Source organism: Setaria italica, chromosome V (genome assembly GCF_000263155.2).
Source record: "Setaria italica strain Yugu1 chromosome V, Setaria_italica_v2.0, whole genome shotgun sequence".
Taxonomy (NCBI): Eukaryota; Viridiplantae; Streptophyta; class Magnoliopsida; order Poales; family Poaceae; genus Setaria; species Setaria italica.
The window spans coordinates 1,422,859-1,435,091 of NC_028454.1; the positions used below are offsets into that span (position 1 = coordinate 1,422,859).

General features: G+C 43.3%; 1 pseudogene; it reads left to right on the top strand.

Moving 5' to 3' along the window:
- The first annotated feature begins 551 nt into the window (after window positions 1-551).
- Window positions 552-4,483, top strand: LOC101760436 (annotated as a pseudogene).
- The last annotated feature ends 7,750 nt before the right edge of the window (window positions 4,484-12,233 follow it).

Sequence of the window (12,233 nt, forward strand, 5' to 3'; positions counted from 1 at the left end):
GTGGCCCCGTCCATTGGAGGGACGGCTGCCATAGCCGCGCTGCTTGTTGCCGCCGGCGGACCTTGGAAGGCCGAGCCTCCGCCGTTGGACCTTGGAAGGACGCGTCACTGCTGTCGGATCTTGGAAGGATGCACTACCTCCACTAGATCCTAGAAGCAGGCGAGGGGGTGGCGGCGGTAGGAGAGGTTGGGAGAGGGCTTAGCTTGGCTCTAGGGTTGTGAGAGTAATATATACTAAGTCTAAGTGGGCTGGCTGGGCTGTAATTCTGCTTCTTGGGCCTCTTTGAGTATCTCAGTTATTTCGGTTAACCGATACATAGAACCGAATTAACCCGGTAAAATTTTGCCCAGGCTTAGTGTGGGGGCGCTGAAGTCATTGACGGAGGTGCTGTTCCGCATCCACAACATGATGCAGAAGATCTCTTTCTTGGCTTGACGCAATCAAGGCAGCGCAAAACCATGGAGACCATGAAACCAAGTGGATCCAAACCACAGACATTAACCTTTAACCGAGTTAGGTTGGGTTCTACCCAAAGTCATTAAAAACGAACCATGTACAGGTCAGTGAGAGCAGTGCACTAGCCACCACACCAGAGATTTCTAGGAGAACCATGAAAAAGCTTTTTAGGGTACTGCTCCCCGCCGAAGGGGAGGTAGGGCGGCCGCCCGACGTTGCTCTATATTGGTGTGTCTGCCTCCATCGCCATAGGTGAAATGGTTGTACTAAAGTCATTGGTTTCATATTAGCAACACAAGCATACTTAATGAGCCACATCCAACGAATCACGATTGCACGAGTAGACAATGAGATTTATCATATTCAACTTTTCCCGCCTTATCATAACAACAACAATTTCAAAGCTATGCAGTCCTTCCAGTGTGTAAAGGACTGACGTAGCTTCAAGCTGCATTTTCATTGATAGGCGCCATTTCTAATAGGAAATATATCTTTGATGAGGCTATTGACGTTGATCCGTTTTCCTGCATTCAGAGAGCCGCCAGCCACTGAATGTGAAAGAGTAAGGGCTGAAACGATCATGAGGAACAATTGTGTGTTTCAGTCCCTTGGTATTAATGCAACAAAGGACATTTTGAACAGGACCATTCAAACAAGGAAGGCTGCACTTTTGAACAAGACCCCTGCAGCTAAGAAGGCTCTGGCTCGTGAAAACTCTGGTTCATTGTATGACCCTGGAGATAGTGATGGCAGTGAAGTGGGTGTAGTTGATAAGGTATTTGTTGAACTCAGGTTCTTTGTATGACTCTGGTTTAGTATGCAAAAAAGATTAATCTTGATTTCTATTTTCTTGTGTTATGCATATGAGGTTATGCAGGTTTCACAGAATGTGCCTTGCGACACCATTGTCGCTAATGGAGGAGCAAGAGGTTCAATGAGAGTGCGAGCACCTGATGAACAAGGCCAAAATCAACCTCCTAGAGTGACTAGGCAGAGGACAAAGGAACTGATTCGAAGCGAGGAAGGCGTTCATGCTGGAACTACAACTATACAAGAAGATGCATTGACTATTGCCAATTGTCTTAACCAAACTGACCATGATACAGAAATGCGCAAAGAAGGCGAAAGCAATACTCCTTTCTCCAAGAATATGGTTTACACATTTGCATATTAAAATGATTTGCACTAACTATTTAACAATGCCACTTATTTCCAGGTCAATCAAATCGCACTGTAGATCGATGGAATAAAGGAAAAAGCATGGGCAGAGACTAGGATCGCATAAGCCGAGGCTTAAACACTAGGATTCCGGTGGTCATTGCTGAAGGGAAGAAACGACCTGAGCTGCCTGTGCAAGCTGCAAAGTTGGCATCAGAGGGGGGAATTATACTGAGGCAACATATCCCAATCTTTACACACTGGAAGGAGTACAAGGATATTCTTCCAGGCTACATGGGCAAAAATTTCTGTAAGTGGATAAAGGCTATATGTTCAGTTTTTATCGGGTGTGCATGATCTCATATGTTTACTCCTATACATGAGTAATATTTTTCTGCCTCCAGTAGCATATGACAAGGAGCTTAACTGTTAACATTATGCTAGGACTGCCAATATATTTTTCTGCCTCAATCTTTACATGTTCTTTTATTCCGACTGATGTTGTAATGATCCGTTTAACTTACATCAGCTATAAGCACCACCATAAAGTTTATCTGTAGTATTATCTACTTGAAATGTTTGGCATGTTTGTTTATTTTGAGTGCCACTGCCAACGTATAGTAAACTAAAATGAAGCGTTAAGCAAGAAAGTATGCTCTCTATTTCTCACCACATTCTGAAAATTTAGAACCTTCTATAAACATTTTGTCCCTGCTACTTTTCTATTGACTGCCAATTTAGAACCTTGTGCTCTTGCCTGCTGTTGCATTGTAATTTTTCTGAAGTTTCTTGTCAGGTTAATGTTAAAAATTTTCTATCACATTATATACTTCTAACGCCTATTTTCTGATGCACATGCTCTTGACATGCTATCAACTAGAATCAATTAGCAATTGATACTGACAGTAAGCCAGTCAAAGAGGCATGTGCTGATTTGCTCAGGACTGGAACACGGCAAATGAGGTACAATTTGAAGAAGCTTTACTTCAATGGTGTACCAGCAGACAAAGTTAGAACAACATCACCATTGAAGAGTATGACTGATGATCAATGGAGAGCTGGTGGAGATGTGGTCAAGCCCAAAGCACAAGGCATGTTGGTCAATTGCTTTCTTAAGCCATTTATTTTTCTTGCATTGGTTTGTTGCATGTTTGAGTTTATTTCTTCGTATTGTATGCCAATTTGATTGTGTCTAAGATTCTGTAGCTATGCTATATTGGACTGTATACAGTAGGCCATCCTTACAGTTATACCTGAAGTTGCTTGTCTTGTTACCCTGATAATTGTGTGCTCATTAGATATTAATGAGCCTATTGGGCTGCACTCAATACAACTGCAGCTCATTATATTTTAGCGACAACATATAGGGTTGTGTTGCAGTTGGTCTTCCAGAATAGGGAACAATCTTTGGCTGTGATTACTTTCTATTTTTCAAACTGTTTTAGGTTAATAACTTGTTGTGGACATAAATTCAACTACACTTGAAGAGTGTTGATGTTTGTTGAATATCTTAGCAAATCTGGTTTTAAATTCATCTAATTTTTATCTCTCTCTATAGCCATTCTTCCTTGCTTACTAAATTGTTCCTCACAGGACAAGTGTGCAAAAAATGCACTTAACCGTGAGAAAGTAAGGTTTCATCAGATGACAGGATCTCAGTGCTATATTGCAACAACCCATGCCTTGGTAAGATATGGAAACATCGTGTTACAATCATTCATCATTGAACAATTATTCTTATAATATTACACCTACAAAATGTTTGTGAATAATTTTAGAAGCAAGAGAAATATAAAGATAAACCACCCAATGCGATAGATCTTTTCAAGGCGCTACATTGCAGCAGCAAGACTGGTTTTAATGAGTCTGCAAAGGAAGCTATTGTAAGTACAAGCTCCATTTTGAACTATATATATATGCTCTGAACAAATGTTATTGGTTTTATTTGAGTCTGTAATGTGTACATGCTTCCTGCTGTTGCTTGCGAGACACAGAACAACAACTTGTTCATGTGTAGCAGCAACTTGTACATGCTTCCTGCTGTTCCAAGGAACAATGATCAATTGTTGCATGTGTAGCAGCAGCTTATTCATGCTAATCTGGCAAGATTGTACTGCATGATGTCCCTGCTGTATAGAAACTCTCTTAATAGCACATGTAAACTTGTAGACACTGCCAAAACAGAAATATTCCCAAATTCCCAACCTGTACTATAGTCATCGTCCCAAACTGTAGTGTAATAGTTTGTAGCATAAATGATCTCACTATATTGAATCGGGAAGAGTCATCTGTGTCATGCTCAATTATGGTAAAATATTCAGTTGGAAAAATGTTTTCGTGCTTTAAATGACCTTTAATGTGAACCTTGATTGTACATCTGTTTTACAAAGCCTGCATTCACTTACATCAGCAACACTACTATCAATTATGACCACCTTTCTGTTGGTTTTAAATATATTAGTTGGTACTTAATTTCAGAACTGTCTTACTGATATGTTGATGTTTTTAGGCTGAAATGGAATCCATCGCTGCTGCACCTGTAGAAGACGGTCAGGTTTCAAAGACCACTGCTGAAGTTGTTGCTCAGGTGTTACCGAAATCAAAATTTCTTCAAAATATTGGCCTTCAGCTAGCAGCCCCCAAGAGAAGCTCCAAAGCCATTAATGATGCACGGGTTATAGAACTTGAAGCAGAAGTTGCAGCTGGGAAGCAAGACAAAGAAGAACTAAAGGATGAGATGGAGACTTTGAAGAAGAAGGTGGAGGAATCAGAAAATGAAAGATGCAGGCTGTTAGAAGAGACAGAGCAGTTGAAGAGGGCACAAGACGAGACGAATGCTTTCTTTCGTTGCATGTTCAGCAAAGAGTAAGGCCATTCCTTTAACTCTATATGTTTGCAGATGCATATGGTTGGACGTCTGATTTTGGAACTTGGCTACTCAGACCATATTATTTTATGCTACAAACATTTGGTAGTGCTATTATATGAGACTTTGCTAATCTAGTTCAGATTATGCTACAAACATTGGTAGTGCTGTTATTTTGAGATATGTCTGATCTGGTTCAGACCATATTAATTTCTACTATGTATCTTGTTAGTTGTCTTTTTGCTATGTGGCAATGTGTTATCTGGGATTTGTAGAATTACTGATGGATGTGACCATATTTATCTATCCTTTGGAATGAGATCTGGATGATCGATGAATGTGTATGGGTTGTGATGCATCTAGGGATTATATATGTGAATGAGGTTCTGATGATTTGATGAATGCGTAAGGGCTTTGATTGATGAATGTACAGATTATATATGGGTTGTTATGTAATGGATGCTGAAATGGGTTGTTATGTAATGGATGTCGAAATGGACTGTTATGTAATGGAAGTTGAAATGAGCTGATTATGTAGGGATGCTGAAATGGCTGTTTTGTCTACATGTTTAAATGGGCTAGGCCTTTTCTGCCCACTAAAAAAATAGGCTGCAAAAAAAAATTGGCCCCAAAAATTGATGTTAATTTTACTTATATAAATGGACTTTGCAAATTATAAATTTGGCCCACAATTATATTTGGCCCAATAAAAACTTGCTTAGTACATGGACCTAGCTAGGCCTTAAGATATTTAGTGACGACTTTTTAATCGGGTCGTCATAAAAAATTATGATGAAAAAATATGCAGTCGTCGTAGAACAAGGTTTACCACGCATGATCTATGACAAATGGTTTATCATCATGCAGCCGTCATAAATACGTCTGCTATGACAAAAAAACCAGAAATAATGATGATAACAGGTCGTCATATATTCTAAGATTTCTTGTAGCGTAGGTTTAAGTTTCAAGTTTTGACTTTTGACGTCAGATCCATATGTGGATTTAGTCACAGTACTTGCACAAAGTAGTGGATTGTCAAACTGATTCATCTCTAGCAAATTTTGATCAATTTCTCTAAAATTTTAAGGTGTGAATGCGAGGTTTTAGTTTTAGGATCCGGCTCTTGATGTGGGACCCATATATAAGTCCAGCCGCACTACCTTGCATAAAGTAGCGGGTTGTCGAACTGATTTATCTGCAACAAATTTCAGTCAATTTATCTAAAATTTTAAGGTGTGAACACGAGGTTTTAGCTTTAGGCTCCAACTCTTGACGCGGGGCTCACATATAAGTCCAGCCGCACTACATTGCATAAAGTAGCGGACTGTCAAACTGATTCATCTGCAATAAATTTCAGTCAATTTCTCTAAAATTTTAAAATTTTAAGGTGTTCTGAAATTGTTGATGCCCCATCTGCATAGAGGAAAATTGCTAAGGGCGAAATGTGTCGGAGTCGTGGTCAAGTGTTTGAACGTACTAAACACATGCTGAGAGTATGGGGAATCAGCAAGCCTAGTAACTGGGGCGTTGACTTTTTCCCTGCTCTCTTTGGAACCGGGTTCCCTTGGTGCATCATGTGGGTACAAGTGCGGTCACGACACGGCATCGTTCCGGGGACCGGTGGGGCCTTGTATCCAAGGGAAGTGGCCCTGGACACGCGCTGGGGATCGATGGGAATCTGTGAACCTATCGTGGTACGCATATATCATGTGTTTAGTTCCACCTTGCAAGGTTAAGAAATTCGATTCAAATCATCTGCTTATCACAGTTTGGGACTGCTTCACTGCCTTTCTGCATTGAGTAAGAAGATGAACAATGATAATATTTTAATATTGATGCATGATTAAATTGCTTGTGCTACCATGCTTGCTTAGAATAAGTGCTTACCTAGAATGGTTAATCAACTAGAACTTGATGCTAAAACTTGAAAGTAAGGATCCACTTTAGAAGCTTTTAGCAAAAACAAACCCCTTAGTCAAAAAGCCTTGCATGTCTAGGAGTCGGTGGATTAGATACCACCTTACGGGTAAGTCTTGCAGAGTATCAGTATACTCAGTCTTGCTTGTGGCTATATTTTCAGGTAATGATGTTGATGGTTGTGGTTGCTAGCGTGACTTGGCTGTACCAGCTCCCTCCGGGATGGATTGTTGAGTGGGACCCATCCTCGCTGGGCGAGGACCATGATGGAGTATGGGTCTGATGATAACAATCAGGTGTTGCCGCTGGCGGTCGCCTTTGTGGAGAAGGAGTCTGGAGATAGTTGGTGTCAGATTTATAAGCTCGGAAGTGCACCAGGGGGTTACCAAAGTGATTGATTTGTAGGTGAGGGCGACTGCAAAACCAAGAGCTCGATGGTGATTGCGAGAACACAAAGGGGACATGAGGGGTTTAGACAGGTTTAGGCCTCCAGAGAGTAATATCCTACGTCATGTATGCTGGATTGTATTGCTTAGTATGTTTTTTGAAGTCCTTTGGGGGTGGCCTTGGCCGCCTTATATATGCTGATGACCAAGGAGTACAAGTCGGTTTGAATCTAATCTACTCGGTCTTTACATGGAAAACAATCTGAGTCAGACTACGAAATGTGTCCCATGATGTCTGGGTAGATTTGGACGGTCTTGTTGCCTTGACGTGTACTCCAAGTAACTTCATGTCCTCGGCCCGCACGCCCTGGTCAGGCGGGCTCACTTGTTAGGTCCAGCTAGTATCCTGGTCGGTGGGGATCCATGGGGTACCCATATCCCTCAAGCCCCTGAGCAATGTGTAGGTGAACAAGAACTTGAGGTCATCACAGTGAAGCTTGAAATTAGGTCGGCTGAAGTTGCGATGGCATCATGGTGTCGGAGAGGCTGCATAGTGCTCAAAAAAGAAGAAAATCCGAGTAAACGCAGGGCCAACACGCAGAGCGAAGATGAGTGCCGAGTTGATGGACGCTGACGTCCACCAGGTCAAAGCGATAGGTGCGGAGGGCGTTGCAAGACGCACTCCGTAGGAGTAGCCCCTGAGCATTGAAGCGATTAGAATAATCGGTCCAATGGTCAAAAAATGAAGTTGTGCGCCCAAATTATGGAAATAAGGATTGAAGCAATGATAGGTAGGTGACAAAAAAATCCTTATTCATGGGGGTGCTGCTCTGTCAGAGCAGCTGCACGGGAGTACTGCTCCATCGGAGCAGTTGCACGGAAGTACTATCCTCCTGTACTTGAAGATAAGGCTAGTCATCATGTGAGTACTTTGGAGTCACGATGGTACGAAGGGGCTCTATCATGCACCTTCACAGTTTTACTGTAGCGTTTTGAATGCTAGCTGGTAGTTCGGCTATAAATAGACCTGCTGTTCATCTAGTCATGGCTTGGGTAATAGCGCTTGTTGGCTTGAAACTTGTAGTTTTTGATAGGCATAGCAACCACCCAGAAGTCTAATGCCAGAAGAATTCTCGTGAAGAACACCCGGGTGCTCCTTCCCTTTGTAGTCTTTGCGACAGTGTCAGAAGGTAATGATGCTAGAAGAATCCTCGTGAGAAGGCTATATCATGAACCCTCCCGACTTTGTCCAAGACACCGGCAAGGAAGCTTGAAGCACAACTTTCTTACATTGTGCTTTTTTCTTTTTCTGCGTTGTAGCTTCTTATCCTGGGATGTCGTCTATCCTGGAGCTGTTCACAGTCTTCTGTAATATGTAATGCTGGGAATTTGATTTTAGCTGATTGAAAACATGCCTTTGCGTCTAGTTCTAGTGTTTTATGAGGCCATAGAGGCGTGCTTTCTTGAAAGTGGAGTACTGATCTCTGTAGTTGGAGAAACTGGATGTGCCGTAGAAGCTAGCCGAGTGAAATCAGGTGCCCATCGCCTGAGAGCGAGGACTGGCAGAGCCACGGAGGTGCGCCGAGTAGAATTAGGCGGCTAGCCCCCGAGGGTGAGGGTTGGCGGAGCCGCGAAGGCACGCCGAGTAGAATTGGGCACCCAGCCCCCGAGGGTGAGGACTGACCAAGCCGCGGAGGTGCACCGAGTAGAATTGGGTACCCAGCCCCCGAGGGTGAGGAGTGGCAGAGCTGCGGAGGCGCACTGAGTAGAATGGGTCACTTGCCCCGAGGATGGGGTAAGACAAAGCCATGGAGGCGTGCCATTAAAAACGCAATGATCCACAAATTTCGTTATGTGCACACAGTGTTAACAGAAGGATCCGCAAATTTTGCAAGGCACGTTGTGCAGTGCTAATGGAAGGCCCATGATTTCCATCCGTAACTCATGTCATCATGTCCTTTAAAAGTGCGGGGGGCACGGAGCCATTGCCACTCTTATCGTCAACCTCTCACAGCGCCTCTGCCTTGAGCTCACTAAGCACTCCGCAGAAGTAGTCGCAAACCCTAGGTTGCGCCGCCACATTCCGCAGTCCTCTTGCGCACGCGCCGCCGCCGCTACCTGAGCTGCTGCACCGCCACCGCCCGAGCCGTTGCACTGCTTTATGTGCAACAAAACCCTAGTCCTCTTTATATTCAAATCGCAAGGTCGCAAAGCAATGGCATAGCCCAACGCCTCGACGCCTTTCCTCGGTGTGGATGAAAAGCATGATGACATAGGAGTGGATCCAGTTCCTCATCGACCGTGGGCTCCTTGGTCCACAAGCGCTGCTCGGTTGGAAGCCTACCGCTTGTTCGAAGTTCCTGTCAGAGGACACGACGGAGGTGGTGGTCTTCGCGCCGTTCTTTGAGCGCGTATTTGGGATCCCCACTGGATATTTCTTCCGCGGCCTCCTCCATTACTACAAGATTGAGCTGGTACACCTAAACCCTAACCCAATCTTGGACGTATCTTTCTTCATTCATTTGTGCGAAGCTGTGACATCTCAAGTAATTAAGAGCCAAATCAAGATAAATTGAGAATAAATCAAAGAAAAATCAAAATGGGTAAGTGTTAAACACCCTTGTAACGATGCACTTAGGAAGCAAATAAAAACAAATTTTATATAAGAACTCAATTTTTGGCCAATATAAAAGTGATAGATCTCTTCAAATGGAGCAACTTTCATAATTGGCACATTTCTTGATTTTGAGTGGAAGGTTTTAAAAAATTGAGTAGAAGTTCCGCCAAAAAATCAAATCATTTTCAAACCCAGTTTTGGCTGGTGTTCCACCAAACTTCTCCCAAGTATATCTCCAAATCCATCATGTTTTTTATATGTCAGCTTTTACAAAAGTTGTAGCCTATACTTTGAACTGCAACTTTTATATTGGAGATTCAAAAATGTAGTTCAAAATTTGTGAGAAAATTCGTGTTGAAGACGACCCCTTCGAAAGACACGCACACGCGACGTGCCCTGGGCGTGGTCACCGCACTCGCCGTCGCATGCAGCGTGCGATGCCTACCACCGCGTCATGCCAAGCCAATGGCCAGCGGCGAGGCAATAGCATAGGTGCACGCAATAGCTCGCCCAACCCTCCCGCGCGTGATCTCCCTCCCTGCATGGCAAAATCTGCGGCGGCCAACCGCTGCTCGCGATGCTGCGGAGCGCCGGTGCACGCCACATCACTCTAGGCCACTCCCCACGTGCCCAACCACCATCCCGCACACCAATGAGCCACGAGGCTTCACCTCGATGCCTCGCCCCTCCGCTTCCCCTTTGCCGCCCTATAAAAGGGCCCCGTGCCCATGCCTTGTCGGCCGCCCTCACCCCCGCCGCTCCACCATTGCCGCCGCATGACGAGCACCCCCTTTCGGCCATCCTCGTCACTACCCAAGTGCACGAGCACCTTCCCCTACCACCACTCCACCTTCCCAGCCCCACAAACCTCCACCACCACCTCCACCGTCGCTAGAGCCGAAGCCGAAAGAGCCGTGCTACCACTGCACCGCACCGAGCCATCACCGGCCCTCCTCTGACCCCGAGTCCTACACCAGACCGGTAGCTAGTGAGTCCCTCATTACCCTCATGACCCTAGCCTATGCCCTCGTGGCCCCACATCGCCGAAATCGAGCTCCCTGAGCCGCCGGCCGGCCAAGGACCCCATTGTAATCTAAGTTTTAGTTTCAAGGACCTTAAGTGAAAAAGTTAGGGGTTAGTTCATAAAATGATGGGCATATCTATTGGGAAAAAGTGTTTCAGAGGGTTTTCTTGCAAAAAGTGTTTTTCCTTTTTCAGGTTTAGTTTTAGTTGAAATGGCTGAAACTTTGGAAATCCGTATGAAATCATAAAAATGATAAAAATGCGAAATAAATTTGTTAGCTTCCTGATGCTCATATCTAACTAGTAAAAATACTTATTCTTGTGAAATATGTGTTTTTGTTGCTTATCAAAATGCAAGTTGTTTAATTTCTTTATTGTGGAATAAATAGTTTTCGTACTCATAAAATCCTGATAAATTCACAGTAGTATATGATAGTGTTGAAAACCATCGTGTATAGTTTGTAGAACTAAACTGATGATAGAACTCTAGTTATAAATCATTCTTCATATCTGACCATGTTTGATTTTTAGTAAATTCTGTAGTTGTCAAATCCATCTTTTTACAGTAGATTTCTTGTGTAGGGGGAAAGCTCATGTAAATCCTTCATGTTCATATACTAGCAGGTGCTTCCTAAACATTTATTCATGTTGAAAGCTAGTTTATTTAGTAAAGATAATTGCTACTAGGATTTGTAGGCTCATAAATGATTATTTCTGCTCTTCATCAGTAGCATGATCATCCCTAAAAAGTTTGCTAAACAGTACCAAAATAGCACAACTTGTTGTCTTTTGAATAATAAATTTCTAAGAATTTTATATGTGTACACAATCACCATCAAAATAAAATCTATGCTTTCTTTCCAACCAATCGTATTTTGTGAAGAAAACAAATGTTTATAAACTTGCCTAGGTGAATGTGGCCAAAAGAAAAGAAATGTTTGTAAACTTGTCTAGGTGAATGTGGCCAAAAGAAAATACACCCTATGTTTTTGTAATGGTTAACAAAATAAAACCGACGTCATGAAAGATTATAAAAGAAATCTTAAGCATATGCATCTCGTGTAGAAGCAAAAATCACCGACAGAACGTACGAGCTCATCCCAGAACGTGAAGAAGGACAGTTGGACTGTGAGCTGAACGTGATCGAGGCAAACCAAGGCGCGAACCAAAGTTCAAAAGAGCCCAAGGCTGATTCAGGGCATGAAGGCAAGTCCCGGAGCATAACCCTGGTTTCCGAATTTATACAATATTCTTGTTACTTATGTGTGTGTATTAAGTCCATAGGAGTTGTATTGAAACCCTAGTTGTATGCTCCTAGTACCCATGTTTTGAATACTAGCATGTTAGGTCAATTAGTTGCTATGCTAAATAGGGACACGGTAAAAGTCGAGTGATTTCCTATCACTCGCGAGATATAGAAGTTGCCTGTTTACTTATGTTGGAATCATAAGGTCGACGGGCGGGGTTTGTGTGATGTTCCTGAATTTGTTGATGCCCCATCTGTATAGACGAAATTGCGAAGGTTGAAATGTGTCGATGTTCGTGGTCATGTTTTTGAACGTACTAAACACATGCTGAAAATATGGTAATCGATAAGCCTAGTACCTGAGTGAACCGGGGTATGGACTTTTTCCCCACTCTCCCTAGAAATGGTTCCCTTGGTGCATCATGTGGGTACAAGTGCGGCCACGGCATGACATCATTCCAGGGATCGGTGGGGCCTTGTATCTAAGGGAAGTGGGTCCTGGACACGCACCGGGGATTGATGGGAACCATTGATAATGTGTCGACTCGTCATGGTACCCGCATG